The sequence below is a fragment of the Panthera uncia genome, chromosome D1, assembly GCF_023721935.1.
Source record: "Panthera uncia isolate 11264 chromosome D1, Puncia_PCG_1.0, whole genome shotgun sequence".
In the NCBI taxonomy this organism is placed as follows: domain Eukaryota; kingdom Metazoa; phylum Chordata; class Mammalia; order Carnivora; family Felidae; genus Panthera; species Panthera uncia.
Genome location: NC_064808.1, coordinates 61241008 through 61256078, shown reverse-complemented (window position 1 = coordinate 61256078; position 15071 = coordinate 61241008).

Sequence of the window (15071 nt, the reverse complement as noted above, 5' to 3'; positions counted from 1 at the left end):
CCAGAATACTCACTTCTAGGGATTACCCTGATGGTGTACCACCAAGAATGTAAAATTGCATGTATACAAATGTATTTATTACATCATTTTTTATATCTGCAAAATAATGAAAATTACCCAAATCTCTAACCAAAGAGTATTTGCTGAATTATGGTGTGAGTGTTTGTTGAATTATGGTGTGTGTAAACACGCATACACACACATACACACACCACACACACACACACACACTTGAGTACTATGCAGCTGTACAAAGAATGATGAAGACCTCTGAACCGATACGGAGAAATTTTCAGGAGATAGCATAAATTTTAAAAAGTACATAAAAACATATATGGAATCCTGAATTTTATGTACAAAAGAAGTGAAAATAAGAAAATATGAATATGCCTCTTATAATTGCAAAAAGAAAAACAAGAAATACAAGCCAGGAAACAATAGGAACTGGTTAAACATAAGGGATACAATGAGCTGAAAATGGGGTGGTAAGAATACAGGGGGAAATGACAATTGAGTTTTTTTTAATTTAAAATTTAGTTTAACATACAGTGCAATATTTGTTTCAGGAGAATTCAGTGATTCATCAGTTACATCACTTACCACTTACTAAACACCCAGTTATGATTACAACAAGTGCACTCCTTAGTATTCATCACCCATCTAGCCCATCTCCCAACACCTCCCTCCATCAGCCCATAGTTTATTCTCTATAATTAAGAGTCTCTTGTGGCTTCTTTCCCTCTCTTCTCTTCCACCCTTCCCATATGTTCTTTTTTGTTTTGAAATTCTACATATGAGTGAAATCATGTGGTATTTGTCTTTCCCTGATTGACTTGTTTTGCTTAGCATAATACATTCTAGCTTTATCTATGTCATTACCAATGGCAAAATTTCATTTTTGATGGCTGAGTAATATTCCATTATATATATATATGTATATACCAAATCTTCTTTATCTATTCATCAGTTTATGGGCATTTTGGCTCTCTGTAGTTTAACTATTGTTCATAATGCTGCTGTAAACATTAGGGTGCATGTATACCTTCAAATCTGTATTTCTGTATCCTTTGAGTAAATACCTAATAGTGTAATTGCTGATCATCATAGGGTAGTTTCTTGAGGAACCTCCATACTGTTTTCCAGAGTGGCTGCACCAGTTTACATTCCCACCAACAGTGCAGGAAGCTTCCCCTTTCTCCACATACTCACCAACACCAGTTGTTTCTTGTGTTGTTAATTTTAACCATTCTGACAGATGTGAGGTAGCATCCCATCATGGTTTTGCTTTGTATTTCCCTGATGATGGTAATGTTGAACATCTTTTCATGTGTCTGTTAGCCATCTGGATGTATTCTTTGGAAACGTGTCTATTCATGTTTTCTGCCCATTTCGTAACTGGGTTATTTGTTTTTTGGGTGTTGAGTTTGGTAAGTTCTTTATAGATTTTGGGTACTAACCCTTTATCTGACATGTCATTTGCAAGCATCTTCTCCCATTTCTTAGGCTGCCTTTTAGTTTTGTTGATTGTTTCCTTCACTGCGCAGAAGCTTTGTATCTTGATGACGTCCCAGTAGTTCATGTTTGCTTTTGTTTCCCTTGTCTTTGGTGACCTGTCTAGTAAGACGTTGCTCTGGCTAAGGTCAGAGGTTGCTGCCTCTGTTCTCCTCTACGATTTTGATAGTTTCCTGTCTCATGTTTAGGTCTTTCATCCATTTTAAATTTATTTTTGTGTATAGTATAAGAAAGCAGTCCAGTTTCATTCTTCTGCATGTCGCCATACAGTTTTCCAACACTATTTGTTGAAGAGACTGCCTTTTTTCTATTGGGTATTCTTTCCTACTTTGTCAAAGATTAGTTGGCCATATAGCTATGGGTCCATTTCTGGGTTCTCTATTCTGGTCCGTTGATCTATGTGTCTGTTTTTGTGCCAGTTTTGATTTTTGCAAATGTGTTAATGTTCTACATATTCTAAAAATAACATTAATTAGATTAAGGAGGAAAATAATAAAACTAAAGGGGAAAGAGGAAAGGATTGATTGAAGGTAACATTGTAATAGTATTTGACTTTGAACTCTCAGTTACAGGAGTAAGAGGTGTGAGTAGGAGGAATAGATGTCAACAAACCAAAATATTTTTAATAGTTTTCTTTTCTTTTCTTTTTTTGGTGGTAGTATAGACAAAAAATTATGAAAGTATTTTAGGTATTTTTTAGAGTTGAGTCAGCCAATATGTATGTTGATATTAAAGGAAGACTGGCTTTTCAGTGTGATTAAAGTAGAATACAAATGTGGAAAGATATATGGCAAAAACCAAAAAAAATTCCTTGTAATTTATGAATTCATGGTTTCTACTATACATATGTGTATATGCCTCTATCTGTGCATCATACATTTATATTTGCTTTTGCATGTGTCCATATATTTTGGTGTATTCATTCATGTGTATTTTTTATGTACATGCGCATGCATATGTTTCTTAATTCCATTGGGTAAAAGAGCCAGGAACAAAAGACACTCCAACAGCAATAAGTAAATCTAGTTTCTAGATGTTGTTATGTAACACGATTTCTCCCTGTAATGAAGCAGTGACCTTCAGAGAAGTGGCCAATCCTAGGACTTTGAAGGTAGGTATAAGATGAGCCTGACACATTGTATTAGCTAAAACCCATGGAGTGCTCAAAAAAAAAAAAAATAATGGTAGCGTGCCACATGAACATGAGTAGTACGATAGGGCTTCCACTGGACAAATCTGTAACAATTTGAACACAAAAAAGATTAAGTACAATAAAGAGTTATAAACAATTGGAAAATAGACATTAATTTAGCCATATCCAATAATAAATAGATCAAATCAATGAGTCAGTCATTGGAAGAGAAGAGAGGGCTCTTGAGTACAGTAAAATTCCAACGGCCAATTGTTTAATGCAGAGGAAGTGTACAATTTGGAAAACTAATATTTTGCATTGTCATAGTGAAAACAGGATCAGAAAAGAGCCATCAGTGGATGCTAATCCAGGTAGAAATTTTTGATGAGGTATAGGGCATCTGCATAGTCTGTTATCACATATATGCACACACACATATGTATGGATTGTGTGTGTATACACACATACATGTAAGTGTATACATGTATACATGTGTACACATAAGCACACACACTCCTAAAAAAGCCTTACACCATGCAGATGTTATTTGACTAGTTGCTATTATTAAGTTTACTATTGTTGTTTTTAATATATTATTTTCATGTTTCTGGGTCTGGCAATCTGGGTTGCTTTCCTTTTAGCCAAGATCAGGTTCTCCTGAATCTTCTCTAACCAGTCTACGACGGCTTATTCCCATTCTCCATCAGCAGCTACAAGTAAACATTTGACCTAGGGCTAGAGTAATTATGACAGCTACCACTAAGGTTGTCAGTGCTGGGATTTAAGAAAGCTGGATCTAGCCGTGTTTTGTGGCAGTGACGCTCTCAGAGTAAATGCATCTGAAAGGAAAAAATGGTTTGATTTGTGTACCAAGAGGCAGTGCATGATATGAAAGAAGCTCAGCCTTGTTTGTAATGACTCCGAAGTGGTCCTTCCTCACACACTCCATGCCAAATAAATCAGTTTTTCAACTTTGACTTGCACTTGACACTGCCTTTAATCTGTGAACTATGAAATGCAGAGAAATCTTGTGCGCACTTCTCTCCCCCATCTGCGTGTGGCTGTCAGGCGAGCAGTCAACAGCACTCTGTAACAGAAGTTAATTGGAAGGATCTGGATGTCTCCCGCTCCTTTGGTAATTATCGAAGTCACTCTCCTGGCATGGAAGAGAGCCTCTTGCCTCCACACTATTTGATAAAGAGACTCGTTTTCCTCCTTATATAGTCCCAGAAGCCAAACAAAACTAAGCACTTTCTGTTTGTTTGATAAACCCCAGAATTATTTTAAGGTTGGATACACTAAGCTTTAGGTTCAATTCAATTCAATTCAATTCAAGTGCATTTTAAAACCTTTGAGAAGAAGATGTGTCTAATTTGCCTGTTTGTCCCCAGTGCCCAACCCTGTACCTGACATATAATAAATGTTCAGTAAGTGTTAGGAATTTTTATTATCAATACTATTATTATTAACACCTGTCCCTAGTTCCTGTTACATACAAGCCATTAAAATGAGCATTTAAGTGGGAAAATGTTTAACTCTACAGTTGCACACATTTGGGTTGCAATCCTAGCTCTACTATTAACAGCGATGCTATTATAGGTGAACTATTTCATCTCACCGAACATCACTTTCCTCTCTAACACTGTTGGAATTATATATAATGCAGAAGGTTTTATCTATTAAATGAGTTAAAACTGTTACAGTGCGTAGTACACTGACTGGCATACAATAAGTGTTTAATAAATACTAGTTTTCTTCCCTCATTTCTTAATGTGTTTAGAGACCATTTGAGTCACTTGTTCCACCCATGACTGGTATTTTGCTTCAGATCTTTGACTTTGACATTATTAATTTAGGACCAGAGAAGTTCTATTTTCTGTCTTTGCCCTCTATCACTCCCAATTCCAATATCTTTTCTATTTGTCTCATTTTAGGTAAAAGACATCCTTTAAACAGGGCTTCAAAAACTCAAACAAGATTTTTATTGTGATTTTTATTATTTTTATTATTTTTATTCTTATGTGGCAACCACTATGGCATGCATTGGAAATATAGGAATGAGTACAACATGATGCCTTCCCTTAGGGAATTTGCAGCCTTGTCAAGGAGACAGGGATAGACAGACATACCCAATTCAAATACAGTATGAGCAGTTTTCAGCGAGAGAGATTCTTAAAATCAAAGTGATATGTGAGAACTGTCAATGCCTCTTGTTAGGAAGCAGGTGAATTGCATTGATGAAAGATTCAGGGAGGAGGATCCCTGTAAAGTGGGCTTTGAAGGACGATCCAGCATTTTCTGGACAGGGAATGGGCGAAAGATCATTCTACAGAGAGGGGACAGCATGTGCAAAACTACACAGTGATGCATGTGATAGGAGATGAAAATATGTATTTACTGACACTGGTTACATGCTATATTATACGTCTACAATTAAAGAGTATCATTCATGAGCTATGCTACAGAGTCAGATGTTTTCAGACAGGTAACTGGTGGTGGTGTAGAAGGTAAGTTGCAAATATTCCATACCACTTCTGAGGATGGAGTAAGGATGTAGCTGCCTCAGTGGGGATTAAGCTTCAGAAATGGCATTTCATCAGGCTTAGTGGTTACCTGCTGAACTGCAACACCTTGAGCATTAGTTCCAGTCTGTAACCAGGGGCCACAGAAGGGCCAGACTGATTTTTTTAAAACTAATCGAGAGGCAGATGATGCACAGGGAGAGCTTTTTTTAGTCACTGATCATGTGACTCATGGAAGGTCAGAAGGGAGAGAGACTGAAGGCAGGTGGGAGGCTGAGTAGGGACCTGGGATAACTGTCTAGATGATGAGTTCCTTCACTAGGACAGTGACAATGGTAATGGAGGAGGAGTATGAATAGTTTAGGAACATTTGCATGCAGCTTCAGGAAGCTGGCGGACATTGAATACAGAAAGTGAGTGAAGCAGATAATTTGTATACTTTAGTGACAGATGGCATGATAATGTGGAATCAAAAGGAACTGTCGTTTGAGTTTCTTAGCCCTAACTTGTTCTATAAAAAGAGGATTTGTATTTAAACAAATGATTAGACTTGTCTGTAGAAATGTAAGGAGTAACATAATTCATGAACCTATTTTTTCTAGTGTCTGTACTTTACTGCTACTTTAAAAAAATGAAATTGGAACTCAAAGCTAATAATTTGATAAATTCAGAAAGCTAGTAATAGTCCATAATGATTTTATATGGCATGATAAAGGATGACTACTGCCTTCTAAATCATATTTTCACTGAAATGGAAAAACACTGAAAAAAAATCACAAAAACATGATTTATAATGTTGATCAAACTCCCCTAATTTTCCATAGAATTCATTTAGTGTTACTTTCTCATAAACGTTAATAAACTCACACAGTAGTGCTTATTGAATCACCATTGTAAATCCCAGCTGTTGCCAAACTTCACAAATTGACCTCAACAGTCCATAGTCCTAACCTTAGACAGGGGAAAGCATTTGGCTGAATAGAGTTAAATGCACAAAGTACTGTACCTGGGGCTAAAGGGTGGTGAAGATAAATTCACTGCAAGGCAGGAGCCAAATATATAATGGATTTTGAGCTTTGAAGATCCAATTCTATACACATTCTTATTATTCTGCAAATTGTTTCTAAAGTGCTTTATTAAAGCAATCAACAAATACATATTTTGTACTTGCTGCTTACAGAGACTTTTGATAACCTAAAATGCATACTTCTGTGGTCGGTTTTGCCCTTAGAGTACAGAACCAGCTCTTCCTTAGTGTTTACGCCATTTATGGTGTACTAAGATGCCTCTTTATCACAGAAATATGACTGTCTGTAGCAAGAATCCTTGTTTTATTTTTATTTCCACTTTATTGATGAGAAAAAAATGAGCCTCTGAGAGATGAAGTGAATTAATTGTCAAGGTCACCAGGGTTTGAACGTAGGTTGATAGATAGTAAGTTTCTTTCCCTCTCCATTATATTATTTAGTCTCACATCCTTTACTATTCACAGGGTCTCTTTTCCTTTCCTTTCCTTTCTTTTCCTTTCCTTTCCTTTCCTTTCCTTTCCTTTCCTTTCCTTTAAAAGGAGCTGTTTCATGCAACTTGCATTTTTATAATCCTTAATTCTTTTCTGTGTAACCGTTTTATCCCAAAACATTGTTAAATAATGAAGAAGTACAATAGATTTAAAGTAATAATATTGAAATTTTTTTAATTGGACTTTTTAATTGAGATATAGTTGCCATACAATGTGCTATTAGTTTTAGACCTCAAATGTCATGTTAGATCCAGGAATACAGCATAATGCATCATCAGTGTATACGCTCTTCAGTGTTCACCGCCTTAAGTGTAGTTACCATCCGTCACCATACAGCGCTATTTCAATATTATTGACTATATTCCCTATGCTGTACTTTTCATCTCATGACTTATTTATTTTATAAATGGAAATTGTTCCTTTTAATGCCCTTCACCTATTTGGCTCATCCCCTACCACCCTCCTCTTTGGCAACCACCAGTTCTCTGTACTTACGAGTCTGTTTCTGTTAGGTTTTTTTTTTATTTGTTCCATTTGTTTTGTTTTGTCTTGTTTTTGTTTTTATATTCTGCGTTTAAATCATATATTATTTATCTTCCTTTGTATGACTTACTTCACTTACTATGATACCCTTTAGGTCCAACCATGTTGTCATAAATGGTTGTCATAAATGGCAAGATGTCATTCTTTTTTTATGGTTGAGTAATATTTCATTGTGTTTGTGTGTGTATACACACTTGCTGTATATATATTGCCACAGCTTCTTTATCCATTTAACTAATTAGGGACAGTTAGGTTGCTTCCATAATTTGGCTATTTTAAATGATGCTGCAATAAACATAGGACTGCATATATCTTTTCAAATTAGTATTTTTGTTTTCTTTGGGTAAATTCTCAGCAGTGGAATTACTGGATCATATAGTAGTTCTATTTTTAATTTTTGAGGAACCTCCACCTTATACTCCACAGTGGCTATGCCAATTTACATTCCCACCAGTGCATGAGAGTTCCCTTTGCTTCACATCCTCACCAATACATGTTATTTCTTGTCATTTTGATATTAGCCATTCTGACTGGTGTGAAGTGATAACTCATTGTGGTTTTGATTTGCATTTCCCTGATGAGTGATATTGAACATCTTTTCATGTGTCTGTTGCCCATCTGTATGTCTTCTTTGGAAAAACATGTTTGTTAAGGTCCTCTGCCCATTTTTTATTAAACGTTTTTTTTTTTTTTTTTTTATTTTTGGGACAGAGAGAGACAGAGCATGAACGGGGGAGGGGCAGAGAGAGAGGGAGACACAGAATCGGAAACAGGCTCCAGGCTCCGAGCCATCAGCCCAGAGCCTGACGCGGGGCTCGAACTCACGGACCGCGAGATCGTGACCTGGCTGAAGTCGGACGCTTAACCGACTGCGCCACCCAGGCGCCCCTTAATCAGATGATAAAGATGATGATGATGATGATGATGATTTTGGTGTTGAGGTGTATGAATTATTTGTATATTTTGGATATTAACCTTTTGTTGGATATATCATTTGAAAATTGAGTTGAACAACTTTGGGTATACATTTTAAGACAAATAGATTTTCATTTTTAATGTGTCCATACTAGTAGCTTTTTAAATGTGTTCTCATGGTCAGATGTTGTTTTTCTAAGCCTGCATTCCTGGCATAAGTCCAGGGTGGAGATAATTGTGCATATTTTGTATTCTGTTTTCATCAGCGCTGTCTATTGTCCCTTTATGATTATAGTACTACAAGTAAATTTTTAATTTTTTTAAATTTTTTAATCTTTTTAATTTTTTACTTTACTTTTTTTAGAGAGAAGCATGAGTGGGGGAGAGGGACAAAGGGAGAGAGAGAGAGAGAGAGAGAGGGAATCTTAAGCAGATGCCATACTCAGCACAGAGCCCAATGAGGGGCTCGACTCCATGATCCTGGGGTCATGACTTAAGCTGAAATCAAGAGTTGGACACTCTACCAACTGAGCCACCCAGGCACCCCCAGGAAAGTTATATTTTATTACTAAATGTGTGATATTTTTGCAAATTACTTAATCTTTCCGGATTTGGTTTCCTCTTTCATTAAATGGGGATAATAATCAAATATCGTGGGGGTGAGGTGAGGATTAAGTGAACCAGTGATTTAGATGAATAGATGGATAGGTAGATAAGTAGGTAGGTAGGTAGAAAGATAGAATTGAGAGCAGTACTCAGTAAGTGAAGTGTAAGTCTAAGGAAAATAGAGTTGACTATTCAACAACATGAGGCTTGAGGGCACCAATTCCCCTGCATAGTCAGAAATTCACATAGAACTTTTGACACCCTAAAAACTTAACTACTAATAGTAAGAACCTCAAGAGATCACTTTTTATTTCAGTACACAATTTACTGGAGACAAGAACTGCCCATGCAGAGATGATTAGAGTCACACAGCATTTTAAGCAAATACTTGGCAACACTTAGGCTCACCACAATGGCAACAAGAGGTGGCTACAAAATTATTACAGTAGTAAGGTGTCTGCTATAGTTAATTTTATGCAGTTATGATTTAATAGTGCATCTTTACATTTGTTTCCATTTCTTTCAACTGTGAATTATGCCCTGTACAATCTGTGTTTATATGCACAAGTTTTGATAGATTTTAACTTTTTGTAATAGATTTGTGTATATCTTATAGGATAAATGATAAAGTAGACTGGTATCAACATATATGCATTCATGAAATATGCAACTTTAAAAAAATAATGTTTATTTTTGAGAGAGACAGAGACACACACACAGAGAGAGAGAGAGAGAGAGAGAGGGAGCATGAGTGGGGGAGGGGCAGAGAGAGAGAGAGAGACACAGCATCCGAAGCTGGCTCCAGGCTCTGAGCTGTCAGCACAGAGCCTGACGCAGGGCTCAAACTCATGAACCACAAGATGGTGACCTGAGCCAAAGTTGGACGCTTAACCGACTGAGCCACCCAGGTGCCCCGGCATACCCAACTTTTTAAAATTTATTTTTTTTAATTTCTAGGCTTTGTGGCTTGTCTGCTAGTTTTTTCAAATCCAAAAAATTTTCCAATATATTTATTGAAAAAAAATCAGCATATAGGTGGGCTCACACAGTTCAAACCAGTGTCGCTCAAGGGTCATTTGTACAAGATGTGTATTTAGTAAAGTTAACATTTATTTAGCACTTTTTATATGCAGGGCCTATTCCATGTGTTTATCTGTACAATCATATGTTAATATCCATTATATTATGAGACACCTGTCTTATTATTTTTACTTTACTGAAGATAAGAGGGAGATTTAGATTAGATACGTAGTTTGCTGAAGGCCCCACAAGTATCAGATGAATGGAGCCAAGATTTAAATTCATATCTTACTGACTTTAAAACCCATGATTGTAAGCCATACTTTATGGTATATTTTTAAATTTACTTCCATTTGTTAAGTTGTATGTAAATAACCTACTATTTGATGTATAGATGCTGGTTTATGGAGAAAGCACATATGAACTAAAGTGGTGTAATTAAATATCAAAATGTCAAGAGCCTAGGAGTAGCTAAAGATTGAACATTCTAATATAGACTGTTATAATCAATCATAGTTCATAAAATAAAGTGCTAAGGACCACATTTTGTCTCTTTTCATACTTCCTTTGAATGACTATTATGAGATACAGTTGTAGTTTTAGTACAGGACTGAGTTGAGATGAGATTGAAAAAAGATATGGGAAGTTCTCCAGTCTAAATAAGTGTCTTGTCAAGTTTAAGCATTTGTAGCATGTTTGATCATCCTGGTCCCCAAATATTTGGAGCCTCATAAGATCAATGAAGTTCCCAAGTTTTGTGGACAAATTAGTATTCATTTTCCCTTGCTTTCCCATGAACTATAGACACCACAGCTAGTTAGTGCCAACAATTTATAAATCAAGGCTAGCATTAAAGTTGTGTTTGTCAATTTTGGGGTATGAAATGATTGATGGTATGTAGAATTGAAATGGTGTAGTGGAAAGAAAGATGGGATTAATCTTCCTGCTTTGTCATACAGTACCTTTGTGATTCCAGACAAGCTACTGTGTCTTTTTGTCTCACTTTGCATGAGATTTAAGGTCAGAAAGCCCTAGATTCAAATCTTGTCTCTGTTCCTTAATAGCTTTTTGACCTTAGGCAAGGCCTTTTACTTGTTTAAATCTCAGTTATATATTTAGTAAAAGAAATTTCCTGTGAATACTTGCTTCATGGGGTTGTGAGGATTAAGTTAGGATAATATATGTAAAACATTTGGATGTCTGCATTGAACATAACAAGCATTTAATAAATGTAAGCATTACTGAACATGTATATCACATTTTTCCTATCATTTGTATTTTATCCCCGTGTGTTAGACACTGTTGTAGTGCCTGGATGTAAAATTTATATACAAGCATACCTTGGACATATTGCTGGTTCAGTTCTAGATCACTGCGATAAGATGAATCTTATAATTAAGTGAGTCAAAAATATTTATTTGTTTTTACAGTACAAATAAAAATTATGTTCAAACTATAGCAGAGTCTATTAATTGTGCAATAGCATTGTATCTGCAAAATCAACATACATACCTTAATTAAAAATGCTTCATTACTAGAAAATGCTAACTGTCATCTGAGCTTTTGGCGAGTCATAATCTTTTTTGCTAGTAGAGAGTCTTGCTTTGATGTTGATGGTTGCTGACTGGTCAGGTAGTTGCTTAAGGTTAGGGTAGCATATTACCCCTACTGTGGGTAGAACTACTTTTACAGTTAGAGTCAATCCTCTCAAACTCTGCTGCTGCTTTATCAACTAATTTTATGTAATATTCTAAATCTTTGTTGTCATTTCAACAGTCTTCATGGCATCTTCACCAGGAGTAGATTCCATCTCAAGAAAGCACTTTCTTTGCTCATCCATGGGGAACAGCTCCTCATCTGTTCAAGTTTTATCATGAGATGTTAGCAATTCAGTCACATCGTTAGGCTCCACTTGTAATTCCAGTTCTCTTGTAATTTCCACCACGTCTACAGTTATTTCCTCCACTGCAGTCTTGAATTCCTCAAAGTCCCTCATGAGGGCTGGAACCAACTTCTTCCAAACTGCTGTTCATGTTGATATTTAACTTCTTCCCAATAATCATGAATGTTATCATGGCATCTAGAATGGTAAATTCTTTCCAGAAGCTTTTCAATTTACTTTGCTCAGGTACATCAAGAAACATTACTATGTATGGCAGCTATAGCCTTATGAAGTATATTTCTTAAATATTAAGGCTTTAAAGTCAGAATTACTCCTTGATTCATGGGCTGCAGAATGGGCATTATATTAGCAGGCATAAAAAAATGATCTCATTGTACATGGCCATCACCTCTTGGGCGACCACATGCATTGTCGATGAGCAATAATATTTTGAAAGGGATCTTTTTTTTTTTTTTTTTTGAGTGGTAGATCTTAACAATGGGATTTAAATAAGTAGGAAATTGTGTTCTAAACAGATATGCTGTCGTCTAGGCTTTGTCATTCCATTTACAGAGCTTCGGCAGTGTAGATTTAGCTTAATTCTTTAGGGCCCTAGGATTTTCCAACTGGTAAGTGAGCACTGGCTTCAACTTTTAAGTCATCAGCTGTATTAGCCCCTAACACAAGACGTATGCTGTCCTTTAAAGTTTGAAGGCGGATGTTGACTCCTCTTCTCTAGCTATAAAAGTTCTAGACAGCATCTTTTTCCTCCAAAAAGCAGTTATATCTACATTGAAAATGCGTTGTTGAGTGTCGCCACCTTCATAAATTATCTTGCCTAGATATGGATAACTTGCTGCAGCTTCTGCATCCGCACTTGCTGCCTCACTTTGCACATTCATGGTATGGAGATGGCTTCTTTCCTTAAACCTCTTGAACCCGCCTCTGCTAGCTTCAAACTTTTCTTCCGCAGCTTCCTCACCTCTCTCAGCCTTCACAAAATGGAAAGAGTTAGGGCCTTGTTCTGGGGGATCAGGCTTTGGCTTAAGGTAATGTGGCTGGCTTGACCTTCTATCCAGACCACTAAAATGTTCTCTATATCAGCAGTAAAGATAAAGATAAGCTGTTTTGCTTTACCATTCATGTGTTCACTGGCATAGCACTTCTAATTTCCTTCAAGGACTTTTCCCTTGCATTCACATCTTGGCTGACCACCATGTGTGAGAGACCTAACTTTTGGCTTATTTTGGCTTTCAGCATGCCTTCCACACTAAAAGTTTAATCATTTGTAGCTTTTTAAAATATTTTTTAATGTCTGTTTATTCTTGAGAGAGACAGTGTGTGTGTGCAAGGTGGGGAAGGGGCAGGAAAAGAAAGAGACAGGATCTGAAGCAGGCTCTGTGCTGATCGTGGCAAGCCTGATGAGGGGCTGGAACTCCAAGCCATGAGGTCATAACCTGAGGTGAAGTCAGATGCTTAACCGACTGAGCCATCCAAGGGCCCCTCGAGCTTTTGATTTAAAGTGACATATGTGAGATTCTTTCTTCCTTTGACTTGAACACTTAAGAGGTCATTATGGGGTTATTAATTGGCCTAAATTTCAACATGTGCTATCTCAGAGAATAGAAAGGTCCAAGGAGAGGGAAAAAGAAGCAGAGGAACCGGCTGGTGGAGCAGTCAGAACACACCCAACACATAGTTACGTTTGCTGGCTTTTATGGGCACTGTTTGTGGAGCCCCAACACAACCATAATAGTAACATCAAAAATCAGCAATCACAGGGGTGCCTGAGTGACTCAGCCTGTTAAGCGTCCGAGTTGGGCTTAGGTCATGATCTCACAGTTTGTGAGTTCGAGCCCTGCGTTGGGCTCTGTGCTGACAGCCCAGAGCCTGGAGCCTGCTTCGGATTCTGTGTCTCCCTCTCTCTCTGCCCCTTCCCCACTCATGCTCTGTCTCTCTCTCTCTCTCAAAAATAAATAAACATTAAAAAAAAATTAGAATAGGGGCGCCTGGGTGGCCCAGTCACTTAAGCGTCCAACTTCAACTCAGGTCACAACCTCGCGGTCCGTGAGTTCGAGCCCCGCGTCGGGCTCTGTGCTGACAGCTCAGAGCCTGGAGCCTGCTTCGGATTCTGTGCCTCCCTCTCTGCCCCTTCCCCGCTCATGCTCTCTCTCTCTCTCTCTCAAAAATAAACATTAAAAATCAGTGATCACAGATCATAACAACTGCATTAATAATGAGAAAGTTTGAAATATTGCAGGAATTACCAAAATGTGATACAGAGACAATGTGATACAGAGACACAAAGTATACAAATGTTGTTTAAAAAATGGTGCTGACAGACTTGCTCAATGCGGATTTGCTACAAATCTTCACTGTTTATAAAAAGGTAATGTCTGCCATTGAAAACCATGGTAAGGATTAAATTAAATAATGCACATAGACTGATGAAAAAGGGCCTGACATTTAATAGATCCTCAATAAATATTAGAACCTGAGATATAATGGTATGTAATTAAGCCAGACACCCACACAGGCATAATGTGAATTAGCAGCAGTGAGTTAGAAGAACTTTTCTATTCATTCATTCTTTAATTCAGTTAATTCATTCAACAATCTTTTTTTTTTTTAATTTTTTTTTTCAACGTTTTTTATTTATTTTTGGGACAGAGAGAGACAGAGCATGAACGGGGGAGGGGCAGAGAGAGAGGGAGACACAGAATCGGAAACAGGCTCCAGGCTCCGAGCCATCAGCCCAGAGCCTGACGCGGGGCTCGAACTCACAGACCGCGAGATCGTGACCTGGCTGAAGTCGGACGCTTAACCGACTGCGCCACCCCGGCGCCCCTCATTCAACAATCTTTACACCAGTTCCATGCCTGGAAAGGATCTTATGTAACAAGGAGAAAGCAAAGGTTAATAAGTCTGGGTTTCTTCCCTATAGATTGTCTTTATTCTGAGATCCGGGTGTCTGTTGATAAATTTCAGAGTCCATGAATTCTCGAAAAGAATATACAAAAATAAGTATTTTTATTTTCCAGGAAGAATATCTGTCACTTTCATCAGCCTTTTGAGGGCATCCCAGGAGATCTCAATACAGAAAAAAGGGTGGACCCTGATCCATAATTATAGCTTTGGCAGCGTTTGTGATCCCCAGTTGCCTGGAATTTGATTTCTGGGATAACTGGATTCAATTTCTAGATTCATCCCTGGTTTCTCTGTAACTTAACTTAAACCTCAGTTTCCACATGTATAAAACTGGAATAGTAATACCTACCTCTCAGACTTGTGTCAATACTGCGTATCAAAAAGAATCTCAGTAGGGGCGCCTGGGTGGCTCAGTCAGTTAAGCACCTGACTCTTGGTTTCGGCTCAGGTCATGATCTCACGGTTCATGAGTTCAAGCCCCACATCGGGGTC